Here is a 20,403-nt window from a genome sequence, read left to right as displayed (position 1 = left end):
GTTCAGTTGAATAAATAAAGAACATTCCAAGGGTCAAAGAACAAATATATATGGCATTGTTTTTGAGAACTTATATCCTTAAGCTTACTTTAATACTTTAAATTTGATTTTGTGTGGCTTCAAAAATAGCCATCTTTACAAAAGTGACTCACTTGGTTTCTATCTCTATTACATTCCTATCACAATATTATGTTATATCATTTTCACTTACTGTCTGAGCCGCTAACTTCTGGCAATCCTCTAAGTACCTACTTATTGGTGCATTCTATTTCCATGTGACAGACCTTCTCTTTCAACTTGATTACTATCCAACCAGCATTCATCATAATATGCAGAGAATTGTCACCCATAGCTCTGGGCTTCTCCACATTTTTTATTTGCTAGCTAGGACCTAACCTCTCTAAGCCTTGTTGACGCACATACAAAACTGGGCTAATCCAAATCAGGAAGATTTGGGATGATAAATTGAGGTAATGTTTATAAGTGCACTTTATAAAATATAGCATATCGTGTGAATATAAGGTATTGCTACTAACCTGATTTCACCAACCTCTCTATCCGTTTCATTTATTGAGCAACTTGAATTAGAAGCAAAAACTATTAAATTACTATTCCAGACTTAAAGCTTGCCTTGACTGCTTGGGTAATTATGCCTTATCTTGTCAAAAGTACCTAATGGGAAGGAAAGTATATATAGAACAAAGAGCATTACATGAAGATCAAATGAGTGTCTGTGAAGTTCTGGGAGCATCAACATTTCAAACAAGAAATCTGGATGGAACTTCATTCTAGTCCTATTAGCTTATCTACAGTTGAACAATGAAATTAATTTGTTAAAGAAATAGGTCAAGAAAAGAAGAGGTGAATGGTTTGGTCTGTATTTAAAATTAAAAAAAGATATCACATACGGTGCTCCTGCTAACTGTTCTAGGAGGAGTCCCAAAATGTAAGTTTTGTCATTACCAACCCTTTAAGGGGAAGTGATGAGGCAAAATACTTTGGTTGGATACAATTATCCGTTAAAATATCAAAACAAAGTCCTAGTTTAGATCTAATACTCACCAAAGTCAATGTGAAAATAATTTTATTCCCCTTTCAAAGGTTACAATGTTCCACCTAACAGTTACACTTTTCATTGTAAACAATACATTAAATACACACACACAAACACACACACACAAACACACACACACACACACACACACACACGTCAACCTCCATATCTAACCACTTGGCAGAATTTAAGTTTTAGAAGTCTATGCAAACGGAAGACCAGACAAAGGCTTAGTGACAAACCATACTTCTCTGATATACTCAATTATATACTGTATACTTAATTATGTAATATATAGAGTATATTCGAGAATAATATAACATAGACACACATAATAATGTAGAGTACAGCATTCATCTTTACTCCAATTTTAGGTAAAGATCTTTGAAAAACCTTACTTTGTGCTCTAAACTTTGACCTTGAACGTTGTAATATGACTATTACTGTTATAATTAAGTACAACAATTTAATTCAAGCAACATTTATGGTATATCTAAGTGGACTGGCATGACCTAAGTGCTAGGAATATAATAGTAAGCAAAACACTGAAATAATAACTCCACTCAGCCCTGAAATTGGCGTTCACTTATTGAGGTGCTACTCTGTGCAGAGTAGCAAACTTACCACTTTATAACTTGTAAGAAGACACCAATTCTAAATGTGTCTAAGTCAAATGCTCTGTAAATCTAAATATCACAATATTTTTTTAAAAAACCTGTTATTGTTGGTTAAAATTGGTTACTGTTCTTTTAAATAATTTTTACCTCGAGGGATGTTGAATTTGTAATCACTCAATTTAGTCCTGATTTGAGCTACCTTATACATCACAAAGATACTTCCTCAGCAGCTCCAGGCTAGTTAAGAGAAGTGAGTACTTGGCAGTTCCCTTAGGATGTAATAATCCCCAGGATTGCTTTTGTTAGAGCCATTTATGTACCATCATTCCAGTGATTAATTGCCCTTTACCTCTTTTTTATTCATTTAAGAAATGTTTGCCCAGTTGTTCAAATACATTATACACCGTAACTGGAACACGGGCTCATAAATTACTTACTCTCTTTCTCAAACTAAACTAGTGATTGTATCAATAGACTAATTCAAATATTCCAATGTGCTTAACTATTGCCATTTCACAAATGAGAGTCGATAAAATAATGCCCAGGGAATGGGCTTTGAGCTTTTCCACGTACTTTGAGCTTCTCTACAACTTTATATTCAAGATGAACCTGGAAAGAAACATGGTAGGACTTTCTGCCTCCCTGCAGACACGGGCAAGACAATGTGATAGAGCAGCTCGCTGTCCACATGGAGAGGAGTCTGAGATCAGTGAGTGAGTGTGGCAGAGAATACAACCTGTGTTCTTGTGTAATTATTTCCTTGTATATGTAAACTAGAGAACTCAGATTCCCCCAGGCTTTGAAATCATATAGGAACTTAATGTTTAGCTGGGAACCTCAGAACTTTTGATTGCACGTAGCATATTTTACCAGGCTCCCCCTCCTACGGATTTGTGGAAATTGCTGAAAAAATGGACTATATTCTGAAATGCGTGCTGCTTGTCATTTGCCAGTTCAGCCAGCCTCCTGCCTTCAGTCATTTGGTCCACCCTGCTGCAAGAATCTCGCAGATCTTCTGTCCACAGATCTGCTTTTCTCAAGCTAGAGCTACGGTCTAATGTAGCACATTGCTATAATTGTTCTTTAATATCACTCATTATGGCTTAAAATCCTAGTATTGTCTTCTACTCTGGCTCATACGTGAGTGGTGGGAATTCTCTCATCTCATCCATGAGTCTGTAGACATGTTTTCAACCAAAACCATGTTTTCCCTTCTAGTTACAACTGAGTACATGTTCCTCCATTTGAAGACCAATTGCTTTCTATATGTTCAGGATCTCACTTCTTTTTACATGCATATATTTTCCCTTTCTCTCTTAGTCTAATACTACTTTAAAAGTTATCTGTCATTTTTAGTCTGAATGCTTTAAGGATTTTCTATTTCTTTCAGCTTCTTTATTATGTATCCACATCTAGAATTCCTTTATTTATCTAGATTCACATTTTTTTGGCTGCTTGAATTTAATTAAAGTCTATCATCAGTTCTAGAAAGCCCAACAACTATTACTTTAAATATTGCCTTTTCAATTCTCTTTTCTTTCCTTCTGGGATTGTGATTAAACCTGTTATTTTTTCTCACCTTTTCCTCTATTTCAATTCTCTGCTTTTCTGTATTTTCTTTTTTCTTTGCTTTTTGTCTCTCCGTAACTACACTCTGAGTATTTTATTTTGACATAAATTCTAGTTCACTAGTTTTCTCTTTAGCTATGTCTAATCTACTATTAAACTGATGTAGGGGCACCTGGGTGGCTTGGTTGGTTAAGCGTCCGACTTCAGCTCAGGTCATGATCTCGTGGTCCGTGAGTTCGAGTCCCGCGTTGGGCTCTGTGCTAACAGCTCAGAGCCTGGAGCCCGTTTCAGATTCTGTGTCTCCCTCTCTCTCTGCCCCTCCCCTGTTCAGGCTCTGTCTCTCTCTGTCTCAAAAATAAATAAATGTTAAAAAAATTTTTTTAAACTGATTTAGTTTTTCTTTAATTTTTTATTGTTGTCATTTATTTTTATTCTTATAAGTTTTTGATTCATTTTAATAATTTCATCATTTTGATTGCTTTCCTGTTTTCAGCTACTATCTCTGAGCCTGTGTGTTTCTTCCTTAAATATATTCGACATAATAGTTTTACAGTTTGAATGTGATCATTCCAATATGTTAAGTCTTTGAAGAGTAGTTTCTGCTGTTGCTGCTATTACTGTTTTTGCTGTTTCTCACTGCTGAGATCTATTTACATTTTGCACCTAGTTATCTTTGGATTTGTTTGTTATTGTACTTAATCATTTAAAGTAATAATCTGAAGCCTTAATGTAGTAAGTAAGATACTCGCCTTATTTGCTTCCGCTATGTTATGTCAGGTGATGATCGGTTTAAAGCCATCTTACGCTAAGATAAAGTCCACAGATTTTCTATACATCCCAGGATATTTTAGCAGACTTATTTTGTGTTATCTATTCCACACCTCATCCACTATCATCTTTAGGGTTCCATATTTTTAAGACTTCTCAGACCTGCACTATCCAGTATGGTTGTCGTGAGAGCCTTCTGGTTTGCTTAAATATGGACATAAGTGACCTACTTAATATTACAAAGCTTGCTTATATTGCTAAGCTATTGAAAGCAGTTAATTTTTTAACTGAACATGAAATTATTTTCATCTAAGTCAAATAAGATTCAGTTCCATTAAAAAAGAGAATTCTAATGCAATACTTAAAAAATGAAACAATAAATTATTATCCTAAATCCTACTGACAATCGCATCCTTACAAATGTCCTTTATGTTTTTAATCCATTTACTAAATCTAAATAGCCATCTGTCTGCATTTTTATTAAAATTTAAAAAAAAGAATGGAAGATGATAGGGATAGCATAAGGTCTTGGCAACTGGAAACATTGCCTACTGTTCTGAAGCTTATACCTCGTGGGAATATGCTATAATCCTAGTTTCAATTATACATTTAAAAATCAGGGAAAAAAGTAAGTAGCAATACAAAAATGTATTTTTCTTTGAAACGATATATATCCTTGACATAATTTAACAAACAGTGAACAGTGTCAGGGTGTTTTTATCTAGCCCTCAACTTTAAGGGATGGTTTCTAAAGGAGGCTCCTGGTGAGTAGATAAATGGGAGAAAGGATAGGATGATGCCTTTAGAGGAGTGAGAAGCTAACAAGGAGGAGGTTGTCAGATTCTTGAGATGCACCCGGAATTACTGTTAAATCTGTCCCCCATTTGGAACCTGATCCTGTTGTGTTTTCACAAAGAAGGTGAAGATTTTGGGGCACCTGACTGCCTCAGTCAGTAGAGCATACAACCCTTGATCTTGAGGTCATGAGTTCAAGCTCCACCTTGGAGGTAGAGATTACTTTAAATATAAACACACAAACACAGGAAGGGGAAGATTTAAAGATAAGATCTGACGAGGACTAAGAAAATTAACTTGACTAAATTCATCCTCTTACCGGTCTGGTCAGCAATATAAGTGCACAAGAGTGTCTTAAGGTCTTGTTATTCACAGTGTGGTCCATTGCTGATCGAATTTAGAAATACAGTCTCTTGGACTCCACTCTAGACCTGCTGATTCAGAATCTGTATTTGAACAAGAGTTCCCAGTTGAATAATAGCCAAAATAAAGTTTTAGAAGCAATGGGTTAAGGAAATTTAAAGTTACCCAGTGAAGCTTTTATTTTATTTTATTTTTAATCTTAGAGAGAGAGCATTCAAGCTGAAGAGAGGGGCAGAGGGGGAGAGGGAGGGAGGAAGGGAGGTGGGGGGAGAATCTTAAGCAGGCTCCACACTCAGCACAGAGCCCACATGTGACTCAATCCCCATGACCTTGGGATCATGACCCAAGATGAAATGAAGAGTCGGATGCCCAACCAATTGAGCCACCCAGGCACCCCCAACCCAGTGAAACTTTTAACATAAATGCTACATTAATAAAGATCATTTTAGTTTAAATAGCAAATATGTTCCAATAAGCTTAATCCTAATAGTTATTTCATGAAATGTTATAAAAAGTACAAATATACAAGATGTATAAGTGCTTTTGAAATGTATACCAAAGAAATTGTGATTGTCAGGTCTTGTAAGCTCATAAAATAAAGAGATTTGGGAGATGTTTACACTGCAGACACCTGCCAAAAGCAAAGAGAGGAAATAAATGATAAATAACTATTAACACAGTCCTGCCTTGAAAAGTATGTTGTACTTTTTTTTTTCTTTTTAAGTTTATTTATTTATTTTGAGAGACACAGAGACAGCATGAGTGGGACAAGGACAGAGAGAGAGGGAGACAGAGAATCCCAAGCAGAATCGTGGGCTGACACCCACGAAACCATGAGATCATGACCTGAACTGAAACCAAGAGTCAGATGCTTAACCAGCTAAGCCACCCAGGCACCCCGGTGTGTTGTACTTTTAAAAAATTAAGTAAGAACCTCTTGATGTGCTAATTCTGCTACCTGGAAAATTTTCAAAATAAAAAGATCCAAAGGAAGAAAGAAACATGTTGTATGTATGAAAGTAGACACCACCGATTTTTTTAGGGAAAGTATCAGTTGAAGACCAACGATCTGAGAATTAAAGAAGCATTAAATTACAAGATGTTGATAGTATAGAACACAAAATTAGAGGTATAGAAACAGAAAATGTTTGTGACTTTGTATCAAGAAAAAAGAAATCAGACTGCAAATCTTGATTTAGTGTATGAATGCATTCATATAAATGAGGGCTAGAAGAGCATTTAGAAAATATAAATTAATTTGCTAGTGTCATGAGATGGTAGCATTTTTCCACTTGTAATAATAGGATTTGCAAGTTAGAAAGCTAACTCATGGGATGGCAAAGAAAGGACTTCCAAAAATCTACTCTTCCATAAAAAACAATGAGAACATTGGCAAAGTAAACATTTTCAGTATGCTGGAAATTAACTAAAGTTATGCAACAAGCTGGGGAGCATTTATTCAAGAAATAGAGTTGGAATCTTAGTACAAACAGAGCTTTGTAGCATTTCAAGTGCCCTAATCTCACCCTTTCTCCCCTGCTCTGTAGCAGCCTTGAAAACCCAAGCCTTGCAACCCCAATAACTATGAAAAAACAGTAGCCTGGCAGGCCCTGGAAAACCAGACCAGTTTGCAATGTTTTAAAAGCCCTATCCCCAAAAGAACTGTCTCTCTTTGACCTAACTGGCAGCTTGCTAAAAAGCCTTAGGGCTAGTTTTATGTGATTCAACTCAGAGATCCTTCTGCTGAACACTAGTAACACCAGGGCATGAGTAAAACAACAACCAACAGCAATTGTTTAACATTGAACTGCCTGAAATAGCATTGCCAGTTGGAGCTAATAACATACTGACCAAAAACTTAAAGGAAAAGCAGATATCTTGGCGGTCCATAGTGGGCTGTGAAAAACTTTGATATGTTCTTATTAATTTTGAAGTCCACATGCATATTTAGGGCTGTGTTTATGAACACAAAAGACCTAAGAAGGCTATTATCTCTCACTTCTGGCTGACCTTGAGGCTCTGCACAAGATGGAAGTGACAGCTAAGGAAGAGTTATAACCTGCCTGCTGGAGCATTGGAAACATACCTACACACACACACACACACATACACACACGCACACCACAGCTCTTTGGCAAAAGCTGGGGGACTTATTCATTCAAAGCATTTAAAGGAATCTCTATTCAATCATTACCTGAACACTAAGGTAACAAAGCAGAGATTTCAGTGACCACACACAACAAAAAATATAGACTTAGAAGTATTAGTTCAGGAAATTCACTAAGTAGAAATAACAACAACAGCAAAATAACAACCCTGAGTGGGGATGGAGGATCTAATTTCCAGAATTAGCTCATTATGTTATTTAAATATTCCAGTTTTAACAAAAAATAATATTAACAGGAATACTTGGGTGGCTCAGTCAGTTAAGTGTATGACTTTGGTTCAGATCATGATCTCACAGTTCGTGAGTTCGAGCCCTGCATTGGGCTCTCTGCTGTTAGTACAGAATCTGCTTTTTTTTCCTTTAATATCAAATTTATTGTCAAATTGGTTTCCCTACAACACCCAGTGCTCATCCCAACAGGTGCCCTCCTCAATGCCCATCACCCACCCTCCCCTCCCTCCCACCCCCGATCAACCCTCAGTTTATTCTCAGTTTTTAAGACTATCTTAGGGTTTCTCTCCTTCCCTCTCTGTAACTTTTTTTCCCCCTTCCCCTCCCCCATGGTCTTCTGTTAAGTTTCTCAGGATGCACATCAGAATTTGCTTAGGATCATCTGTCCCTTTCTCTGTCTGCCCCTTCCCTGTTCATGCTTTCTCTCTCTCTCTCTCTCTCTCTCACTCTCTCTCTCTCCAAAATAAACTTTAAAAAATAATAACATTAAGAGACAAGTAAAGAATCAAAGAAGTATGGCCCATACACAAGAAAAAAACAGCCATTAGCAACTGCCCCTGATGAAGCCCAGATGTTGAGCTTTCTAGAGGAAGACTTTAAATCAGCCATTATAAGTATGTTCACAGAACACAGGAAAAGTCTTAGAAAATGCCTTTCAATATACTTCTTATCTATAAAAAGTACAATATTAACTTAGAAAAGCATTAGCTTTTAGGAAATTTTTGATCTAAAAATATTTAACATGCTGGATATGGTAAATGGGAAAGAGTGTAAGAAAACAATGTTCTTGGGGCACCAGGATGGCTCAGTCAGTTAAGCGTCTGACTCTTGATTTTGACTAAGGTCACGACCTCAAAGTTCATGAGCTTGAGCCCTGCCTCAGGGTCTGTGCTGACAGCGCTGAGCCTGCTTGGGATCCTCTCTCTCTCTTTCTCCCTCCACACCTCCCCCACTCATGCTCACTCTCTCTCTCTCTCTCTCTCTCAAAATAAATAAATAAACTAAAAAAAAAAGAAAACAATATTCTTGTTTCAATTAATTAAATTATTTATTCTATTATTTAATGGGTATTATTGTATTCTAGTAAATATTTTAAAAACTCTTTCATTTTGGACATCTTAAATTGTCAATGGGGTCATTCTCAAATAATGAGGGTTTTTGGAAATATAGTCCTTTGAGTTATTGGAGAAAGAAACTGTACAGGACAAGGGCCCTCAAAACAGCAAGAGAAAAAAAATGATAGAAGTGTTCAGAAAAGGATTAGCAGAATATGATGGCTCCGGAAGAGAAATTCAAATGAAACCATAACCAAAGCAGTGCTCTGACACAAACCTGGTCAAAGGGTCTTACGAATTCCTCAGCGAGAAAGAATTGGAAATTGACATCAAAAACCTAGATTTTGTTGTATATAATTAAATTTGTGGTAATCATGTAATTCTATACGTTCAATATTTTATTATTTTTATAAATTGTTTTCATCAACCTGGACTAAAAAAATCCCTTCCTGGTATTGCTATAAATACATCTGTAGAGCAGGTAGAATTCACCTACAAGTGTTAATTAGTATTTTGAAAAAGAGACCAGCCCAAACCAAGTAATTAGCATTGTAAGTGAATGGTTTATTTCTAAATTAGAAGACTCATGATGATAAGGAGATTTTTATTCACTACTGAATCCTGTATACCTGGCCTAGAAACTGTCTGGAGTATGTGGTTACCTTTGTTGTAAAAGTACAGACATTCACGAATGAACGAATGATATACCACATTGTCATATTCAGATGCATTTCATAAAAACTAAAAATCATATTGGAGTTATTCTACATCAGCTAAACATGAGCATCTAAACATGGAACAAGATGCCATGCAAAGTAGATAATTCTGTTATTGGTGACATCAAGCAGAACATAGATGGCCATTTGTCAATGTTGCCTGAGAAAAGATTCTGGTTATGAGAAAGACTTCCAGCTTCTTAAAAAAAAAAAAGAAAAGAAAAAAGAAAAACGAAAAAGAATCCTAGCGTCTTTTTCAAGGCGATTAGTCAAAGATTTCATTGTATCTATACAAAAGGGTTAGTTTCCCTAATTTACAAGGTCTCTCATTGTTATGCAAATAACAAAGGTACATTTTGCCCAGATATTAATACACAGTGGTATCTCCAACCACTTCAGGAAAGGTTGAAAAGAAATAGAATAGTTGGATGTACTCAATGGGGAAATTACATAATAAAGGAAAAAGTACATTTATATAATTTTTTCTTTAAGTTAAATATGGGTGGACCTATTAGAGGGGCTTATATTTTAAAAAGTGAGAGTGATAATTGTTAGCAGGGTTGGAAACAACACAAACTCTCAAACGTTGTTGGTGGGAATGTTAAATGGCATAACTACTTTAAAAATTACCTAGCTATTTCTTATAAAATTAACCTAGACTTAATTTATGACCAAGAAACAAAAGCATATAACAAAAAGTCTTATATAAGAATGTTCATAGTAGCTTTATTCATATCAACAAAAAACTAGACGCGGTCCTGGTGTCTATCATTAGGAGAACCATAAACTGTGCCATACCCATACTATAGAAGATGGAGCCCTCAACAATGAATGACTAATACACAACATGAATGAATCTCAAAGCATTATGCTCAGTAACTTTTTTAAAGCCTTACACAAAGGGCACATACATAATTCTGTATATATGAAGAACATGTGAATGATTCCATTTATGTGAAGTTCTGGGTCAAGCAAAACTAAGCTTTGGGGGAAAAATGAGAATGTCGTTTAACTCTGAAAGCGAGAGGGGTAGGGAATGACTGGAAAGAGACATAAAAGACTTTCAGAGAACTTTAGTGGCCTTACGCTTAAGATTCTATATTTCATTGTATGTAAATTTTACCAGAAAAAGAAACTGTAAGCAAGTATTGAATTCTAGCTAATGATATGAATGGGTATATTATGCTAAAAAGTAAATATAATGAAATATTAATTATAGAATCCAGTTGGTAAGTATTTGGGTGCTTAATTCACACTTCTTTCAATTTTTCTTTTGAAGATTTTCACATTAGACAAATATGGATGGAGTGAGAATTTGAATCTAATAATTCAAAGAAGTTAAAATGAGGACAAAGAATGCAAATGTATAAATATGGAAAACTTAAGTTGTAAAATTAAACTCAGAATATAAATGCTGTGTGGCTTTCCTTCTGCCAGCTCTTTTCTTTTCAAGAAATATCAAAATGAACGTGAAAATCTAGCTAAAATCAAGTGAATCTTCAGTGGTAACATGATAGACTTTTAGAATATCACTTTGACAGGCACCTGGGTTAAGCATCAGACTCCTCGTTTCAGCTCAGGTCATGGTCTCACAGTCTGTGACATCAAGCCCCACTTCAGGCTCTGTGCTGACAACACAGAGTGTGCTTGGGAGTCTCTCTCTCCCTCTCTCTCTGCACCGCCCCTGCTTGCTCTCTCTCAAAATAAACAAACATTCAAAGACTTTAAAAAAATAAAGTATAAAGTTGATATGATAGTTGCCTGAAATTTATTTTGACAATGATGATAAAACAGAAGAAGCCGTATAAAAGCAAGATCCCAAGACACGGTCTTATTTTTTCCTTTCTTTTTCTTTCCTTTTTCTTTTGAAATACATTTGACATGTAACATTATGTAAAATTTAGGGTATACAACATGTAGATTTAATACATGTATATATCGTAACATACACTAAAGCAAAAAAAAAAAAAATTAAATGAATGAATGAATAAGTTTGCCCGCCCTGCCCAGTGGCAGTTCACCTGTCTACCCCTTTCCCTTTCTCTCTCTCCGGGCTGTGCTTGGCTCTGCCCTGAGAACTCAGCCCTCAGTGTCTCCAGGAGATTTTAGACACTCACCAGGCTTCTGTCCATGAAGCTCTTCACATCTTCACTTCCCTCTTCAACTCAAGTGTCCCTTCTTCAAGGAAGCCTTCTGTAGGCCTTCAGACAGATCTCAGGAGCAGCTTTTATTTCATGATCTAACTTGTCAAGTACAAAACAAAGGTCTCAGTGCTTGGCTTCCCCATGAGAACATTTATGTGAGGATCCATGTGGTAATAAAGACAGCGGAAGGCAGGTAGCAAGCACAAAGCAGTTTTACTAAAGTGAAAGTGCACTCTCAAGGTGGGAGAGCCAGCAGGTTCTCCATGGTGGAAGGGCCCCTAGGTTCTTCTGGGATTGGACATTTTTGGGTCTCTCTGGGCTGGGTGGGGTGGTCACTAATGGCGGGTGCTTCCGGTCATGCGGGACACCCCTCCCACAGGTTGGGAGGGGAGTTTTTGACCCTATGAGGTTGGAAGAAGTGAGTGCAGGCTCTGCACTTGGGGCTGTTGGGCTGTTAGCCTCATGGTCTCGGAGGCTGCAAGGTCAGGATGTTGAGCCCACCATCCCTTCTAATGTGTAGCCTATTTATCACTATCCTTACCTCCAATTCATGTCTCTATCGTTCCCCCTCAAGGACGTGGGACTCTGCCCAGAGGCATTCCTTCCTTCCACTGCTCCTATCTAGCTGCTACCTAACGAATCGACAGAGCAAAGAATGTTTTATATGAAACCAATGTATACTGCAGAGAGACTGTATGCATATAACATATGAAGCTCGGGCTGGAAGTGGGTCAAAATTCAGGCGCCAGGAAGGAGAGAAGTTTAAACAAAGTTTAATTAGCACTCATTTTGTTCCCATTCATCAATGGGGGCAAGACGTTCAACTCCTCATTTGTAAGGCAAAAAATAAGAATATGGAGGGTCTGTCTTCTGTAAATCATACAGGGCAACACAGTTATCTGCAGTAAGCCATCTCCTAGATACAAAGGGTAAGGAGATTTCTTTAACTGAGGCTGGTTTTCAGTATCATGGGGCTCCAATAAATTTCATGCATTCATTAGTGTAACTCTCTGACATATGCGTATCTCACCCATTAAATTATGTTACAGGAAAACATGGGCCAAGTCTTTTTTTTGCTGCGCACATCATAATCTCAGAGACAGGCATTCTAAGTGCTAACTAGCAGCCTTATCATACAAGGGAAAGAATGAGCAAATGGATTCAGAGTAGTTAACAGACACTTTATACCTCAGTTTTCACATCCGCTAAGTGAAGGATTTGGATAATTATTTTCCTATTCTGAAATATTTTCATTTTATAAAACCAAGTGTTTACCTAAACACAGAGTATAGGGATAGAATTTACCTAGATTTTAGTTGGCGAGGGCAAGATGGCATTTCGTTCCATATTTTATTTGTGCATTTGAAGTCTGGTTGAACTATGACTCATACAGTGAATAATTGCAAAATAGAGATTTTAACTTCTGAAAATGTAAAATTTAGTGTCATTGCCTTTCTTGTTCACCTTCCCAAAAAACAGAATGCCATTCTCAATGTTGTGATTGCACCACCCTAATGTCTGATGATTCTCATAACTTACGAAATCAGCCAATCCAAAGACTTGCCCTGCTTCTGATATCCTGCCCTAAGAATTTCAGAGCTCAATGCATAAGCAATAAAAAATTTGCTCTTACTTCCCCTAATGAATTGCCATTTTGGACTTGTCAGTGTGATATGTTCTTCCTTGAGGCAGTGAGTCATTAAACCTCTGTTTGTTTATATAAAATCAGCTTGCTTTATTTGAGAGGGCTTTTCCAAAACTTCATTCTGATGAAACTGGAAGAAACTTGACCTCCTTTAAGAAAAGGTGACATTTGGAGAAACCTGTTATGTAAGTAATCACTTCTTCTAAGGCATACATCTTTTGGGGGTAGGACCAGGTCTACCTGGAGACCTTCTCCAGGTCTAAGGAGAAGTCTCCTTCAGGAAAATAGGGTCTAAGTCATAAGCAGAATGGGAATCTTGTATCTCATGTAGAGCAACTGAGGGCTTCAGTAGGAAAATCTCAATATCTAAGATGTGTCTACTATTATAAGTACTTGAGAGAAAAGTTAATGGTAAGTGGAGAATCTGAGAAACCTAGGTTCATTGCTCTCCTTGCTGAGGTACCTTAATATCAAAAACTCTCACTCCCCAGCAGAAGAAACTTCAACCAGTGCAACTTAGAGGTAGAACTGGAAAATACAGGAGTCTGGAACTCAGTAATTTTAATGGGCGAGTGAAATCGTACTCAAGAAATAGTTGTGATTTAAAAGACCTGTGAGATTAGGGTGTTTCTTTAAGGAAGGTGAGGATCCCATCTGGGGGAGTTTAAAGTAGTGTTTCTCAGGATAACGTGCATATAAATCACCTGGAAATCTTGGCAAAATGCAGATTCGTATCCACTGAGTCTTGAGTAGTACCTGGGATTTTGCATTTTAATTAGCTTCCAAGTGATGCTCAAACTGTTGGACCTTGGTCCATTCCGTGAGTCACCAAGGTTCCGTGGAATGTCTTCAAGGCACATCCTAAAGTCAGTGATGTTCAGCAGTGACAGGAAGTAATACCATGAGCATCAGCTAGATGTTTAAGCTCCATCTGGATTTATAAAAGGAAGCCTTTTGTAGAGATCTTAACAAATTGTCCTCAGTGACACTAAGATGCCTAGTCCTAGCATTCATTACATGAGCATTTTTAAGGTTTTCCTCCATATGTGTATTAAAATTTAAATTTATTTTGGATCCTTTAACTCTTACATTGGTTTTTATATAAAAAAAATATGGTCCCATTTACAATTTTAAACTTGAGGGGAAAAAACAGTCCCTGTTTATTGAGTCAGGACTTTGTCAATCTTTTAATTTAGTGTTGTCAATCTTTCCCAGTGCCTACTTGCTAATCCCCCTATAGGCTTGAGGCTAGTATTGTGACTAACTAAGTATTTATCACGGAATGGTGAAGAAGTGAAAGAAATCTTGTTCCCCTAAAGCAGAATGTAAATTCATTCCTAATGGAAATCATGGCTCTCACTCTCATAGTGCCTTGGCGAATTCATAAAACAGCTCCAGCATGTCAAAATTTATACCAATTTAGGAAGTATTTCTCACAATGACCAATCTGTTCATCAGAAACACATGTTTATTTTTTCTCCTGGAATTTTTAATGTTTTTAATTTCATTTTCTGTTTTTTATAATATATTTGTATGCATTTTATTAAAAAACAGGTTATGAAGAATGCATTCATTTGACTGTATACTAATTTTCAGAAAGCTGTTTAGAGGCTGCGGTTGCAATAAAGAGTGAAGCATAATAAACAAAAAATACACGCACCAGTTCAGTTCTCCCTTAACCCAAAGCTGAAGCATACGTTTTTCCTAAACAAAACAAGAATGATCTTTTTAATTAAACCTCAATCTCCCCATGCGGGAGCACAGGGCTCACGCTAGAGTCAGCAGCGTCGCAGGTGATAACCATTTCCCCCAAATTTGCATTCCATTCCCAGAATCTCTGTGGAACTCTTAGGCTGGTATTTAGTTTACTTGATAGAAAGATTTACTGGAAACTATCTAAAAAAAACCTTATTTTTTAAATTGTTAGTCTTATTTGTGTTCCAAGGAATGATTCTGGAGGAGACTACATAGACAATTGTTACTACATATCTGATTTTATGATTTTAATTCATATTCTTAATAAAGTTATTTTACTTACAGCTGTAGTGTAAGGATTATTTTTTTATTATTAGCTACACTTCAAAGACATATCTGATAACGTGCATATAACGTGCCATTACATGGGTGTTTTATATTTAGGTTGGATATTTATAATTTGTTTCTAATTTTCCACTAATCTTACAAATTTTTTCTGTCTGACTCTGTGGTTCCTTCAAGGAGACATTTATGCGTGCCTTGCTTTTCTCTATTCTTCTACTGAATTACCTTAAAAACATTATTTCACTTACTTAAGGATCTTATAAAGCAGTGAGATTGGCTGTTTTTAGCGTTTTGTTTTAGAGTTATTAACTGTGTCTTTTAAAGCAATCCGGAGACTTCCTTCTTATTCTGTCCATGTATTTTAGAAGGCAGAAAAGATAACTTTATTATTGTGCCTTTTTTTTTGTTTCAAGGACAGTCTACATCTGATGTATTTCAAAGGATATGTGGAGCTTTCCATTTTTATTCTAATTATCCTTTTTAATGATGTTTAATGTTGTCACTTACAGTGAGGCCATAAAACACGATGCACCGAGGATGCAGATGTTAATGACTGCTTCAAAAGAGGATAGTTTGGGGAATGCGCAGTACTGCAGACGGAAATATTTTCCGTCCCGCGTCTCTGAAGGGATTTTCAATTCAGCAGTGCTCAGAAGAACTGCATCTATGATTTTGCTGAGTTTACCTCAAAGACATTTTCTGTTTTATCCTTTCTTTATTTGCCAGGCAGCCTTCAAGCAACGAATTTACATGAGAAAACCATAGTGTACCAACTTTTAATTAAAATTTCACACCCAAAATGCATTGGGATTTAATTTAAATATCTAATTGAAACACAACTTTAAAATGAAGATATGAAAGAAGGAATATGAAACTAAGCTATTGAGTGACACTCTGATTTAACCATGACAAGCGCACTGACGGGTCACTGGGCAGGGGGCTGTTCCTCACCTATAGACCCCTAAAGTTTTCTTGCTAATGAGTAGCCCCTCCCATGTTTTTTGTAGGTACCATAACTCAAGTCAACCAACATTGAAATTATTATCCCCTCATTCTCCTGTCTTTTCTATGGTGGTGAAAGACACTGACATCCATCTAGTTGTTAGAGCTTGAAGTCCCTATTCATCGTATTCCTTTGTTCTCCTTAATAACCCAGTGTCATTTATGAACATGCCTGGCACAAAGCTCTCCTTACATAAGGACAATGCTAATTGGCCGAGAAATCAGAATTTCTTTTACTACAGTTTGAGCCAGGAAATTAGAGCACAAAAGGTAGTGGAGGCAAATCAATCCCAGAGCTCGATAGTAGAGATCACTGAACTCTGGCTGCAGAGGGGCCACAAGATCACATAAAAGCCAGAGTTGCACTGAATTCTGAATGTTATTGCAACAGCCTATGAATTATGGCTACAGCAATTATTATCTCTTCCCTGAAAGTTTAATGTGTGTGTGGGTGTGTGTGTGTGTTTCTCAGTCCCAATGGACTTGGCCACAAAATACAATTCCTGGGGTTTTTTAAGTCTTTTTTAAAATGTTTGTTTATTTTTGAGAGAGAGCAAGCAGGGGAGGGACAGAGAGAGAGGAACACGGAGGACCCAAAGCAGGTTCTGCACAGACAGCAGGGTGTCGCTCAAATTCACAAACAGATCGCGGCCTGAGCTGAAGTCCGACGCTTAACCAACTGAGGCACCCAGGCGGCCCAATACAATTTCTGTTTTTAATAGTCACACATTACTTGAGGAAATCTGAGCAAGCCTCTCCTGCTAACAGCCAGCATATAGATAATCCTAAACTATAATATTAAAGGGATATTAGTAGACAGTGGCATCAAATGTAAATTAATGGTTAAAAGCATAGAGTTTGGATTGAGTCCTGGCTCTGCCACCTACCAGCCGTGCGACCTTAGGCAGATCACTTAATCTCTCTGAACTGTGGTTACCTTATGTGTAAAATGACAGTGGGGCTTATCTCATGAGAATTTCCCATTTATTTGACTGGACCTTCTCTTCTTCGGATTTTTCCTTTGATTTCTAAGAATATTACATTTTATTATGAATATTTCATTTTTATATGCATTGGATTTATTTTGAGAGATATATTTGTACATTAATTTTATTTTACTCCTGGCCTTGTCTATAGGTAAGAATTATCCTGGTCACTTGCCATGCTCTTGTGAGGCCAATCCAAGAAATTGTTATGCACCAGTGGAATGACCTTAAATGGAGGGAGACTGTTTTCCATTCACTTCCTAATTTCCATGGTTTATTTTTCCAAGTGTAGATCTCAAAGTAAACAGGTACTTGCAGGAGGACCACACCCAAAGCAATCCACAGTATGAAAAAGACATTTTGTGTCATTTTTCCAAGGATCATTTATATATTTTTTTCTTCTCCATTAAAGCGTTAATGCAGTAACATTTCAAGTTTGGTGTAATAAGGGCTAAAGTTTATCGTCCACTTTAACTTCAAAGATGAACTGTAATTCTTCTTTTGATCATGTCTCTTAATGAGCTGGTAACTGCTCGCTAAAAATAAATCTCATTCCATTCAGTGGCTGCTGCAGCCAGCTTATAATGGCTATTGCAAAAACCAGTGTTGAAGTTCTAGGAATTTGTAAGCCAGTTTAACAGGACACTGGTGACTTGAAATCGAAAACGGTGGGGATATTTACAATAAAGGCCACAGATCAGGGCCGGGTTTTTTTCTTTTTTCTTTTCTTTTCTTTCTTTTTTCTCCAGAAAACTGGCTTTTGAACACTTATTAGCCCACCCCGATACCATCCTTCCATCATTCATGTTTTCCCCGTTTTGAAACTGAATGACTCTTTGAAACCCGAAATTAATCCACTGAAACATTTGGCTGTGATATGTATTCCACAGCAACTGTAAATAGATTTATGAGAGGAGCCTGGCATCTTTTGTCCTTTGTGAAAAACAAGAACATAAATCCTGCCTGTCCAAAATACAGGCAGAGTAAAGAACGTTGCCCTGTCTTTCTTATCCCATCTGTCATCATAGGTAAAATTTCAACTAAATCTTTTGAGAAATCTGAATAGAATATTTATAAAGCCTTATATTACAGGTTGTACTCAGCAACGTTAGTTTCAGAAAAAAGTAGATTTTCATCCAAGAAAAAAGCAAGAATCATCTCTAAAGGAATATGCATGGAGATCACAGAGAACTTTTTAAGTTTCCTTGGCAAACGTTCAAATCAAAAAACATTATCTTCTCATCTCATTCAGACTGCCTTTGAGAGAATTGCTAGTTGATTACTTTCTGGTAGCGATATTTGGGGCTTCATAGAAAAACCTAGACATATTCCCCTTTATCTTATGTTTGATAAGGAGAATTCTCATTAATAAAATATAAACATAACAGGTAGAGATAAATGCAATTCATGTAACTTTCTGAGATGCCCTTTCTATCTGTAGAATCCTCAAAATTAGTCTTCTCAAATGCAGAGCGAGAGATGGGCTTGTTACCTTAGACATATGCTTTTATTTTTCTTCTTGGGTAAACAGAAGATAATTGAATTACTCAGTTACATGTTTAGTATACGTTTCACTTTCCAAGAGACTGCAGAACTATTGTCCAGAGTGGCTGTGCAATTTTTGCACTCCCACAAGCAGTATATGACGTTTCCAATGATTCCATATCCTCAGCCACACTTGGTATTGTTTCATGTTCTAAGTTTTGACATTCTGGTGAATCTGTAGTAATATCTCTTTGTAGTTTTACTTTGCATTTATTTCCCTGATGACTGATGATTCTGAGCATCTCTTGTGCTTCTTGCTGGCCTTCCCTTTGGTCCCCAGATTTTTTCCTTCAGGTATATATCATGTGTTAGTAGATAGGCCACCTTCAGATGCAAGCAAATGAAATCCACTGGATTGTTTTGACCAAAAAAGCACTTTATTCAAAGGATACCAAAGAAATGAAAGAAAAGTTGTACAATTGAGTTTGGGCAAAGAAGAATCCAGAGTGTCTCTCCAGGTATCTTTTAGTATAAATATACAAATAGATCATTTTCTTACAGAGCTGACATTTAAGTGACTCGATTCTGCAGCTTTAATACATCACAAGTCTAAATTCTAAATTTCTGGAAGATTCTTACTCTATTTGAATTAAGATCTTCAGGAAATTTTTACTTCTTAAATGTTTTTCCCTTAAATCATGGTGGAAACAGTCACATTTGACACAATTTCTTAGGTTATAGTTCTCTCTCATTAGTCTGATCTTTCCTTTAAGAATAGCTTATCCTCATATTCAGCTTTATGTGGTGATGAGAAAGGTTCTAAATGCACAGGGGAGAAAGAGATGGAAATCTGTCTCCCATCCACTTCTTTGATGATTCTTGTGGAGAAGAGTAGACTGCCAAGGGAAATGTGCTCACCTGTAGCAGGTGGAGACTGAAGACACAGCAGAGGGCAGATCAGAGAGGAGAGAGTTATGGAGAGGATGTGCTCACATCAGAGAAAGTGGACCCTGGATATCTGAGGCAGAGAGCAATTAAAGGCTGTGGACACGTAAGAATCTCTAGGTAGGTAACTGGGAATTAAGAGACCTCTTGCTTAATGATCTCACTTTCTTGGTCAAGAATTTTTTTTCATTTTTTTAATGTTTTTATTTAGCTTTGAGAGAATGGGACAGACAGAGCACGAGTAGGGGAGGGGAAGAGAAAGAAAGATACACAGAATCCCAAGCAGGCTCCGGGCTCTGAGCTGTCAGCACAGGGCCCAATGAGGGGCTCTCAGGGCTCGAACCCACAAACCAGGAGAGCTGAAGTCAGTGGCTTAACCGACTGAGCCACCCTGGTGCCTCTCTTGTTCAAGAATTTTGATGATGAAAAGAGAGGTAGTGGGACCTGAAGAAATAAGGGAAGAAAATAGCCTTGATAAGCAATGGCTTTAACAACCAAGGAAAATCTCCATTTACCAGGCAGTGTTGGTTACAGGCTCCAGGCCAGGCTGTGGTCCACAGGGTTTTAGGGACTCCACTTGTGTAGTTTTCTAATAGTTTCTATTAAACTCTAGTAATCTGACGTATGGACAGAACAGCAAGAAAAGCACAATATCACCAAGACTGCAATTTTTTTAGGAATTTGCTGTGCAAAAAAAGGCTGAAGTGATTAAGAAGAAAAGGGCTGATGTGATCCACCATACAGTTTTTTTGTTTTTTTTTTCTGGAAGAGAAACAAGTGGGGCCTAGAGTGTGAAGCTTAATTGACCTCAGTGTTTTTGG

Source organism: Panthera tigris, chromosome A2 (assembly GCF_018350195.1).
Source record: "Panthera tigris isolate Pti1 chromosome A2, P.tigris_Pti1_mat1.1, whole genome shotgun sequence".
NCBI lineage: Eukaryota > Metazoa > Chordata > Mammalia > Carnivora > Felidae > Panthera > Panthera tigris.
This window is presented reverse-complemented; position numbering follows the sequence as displayed.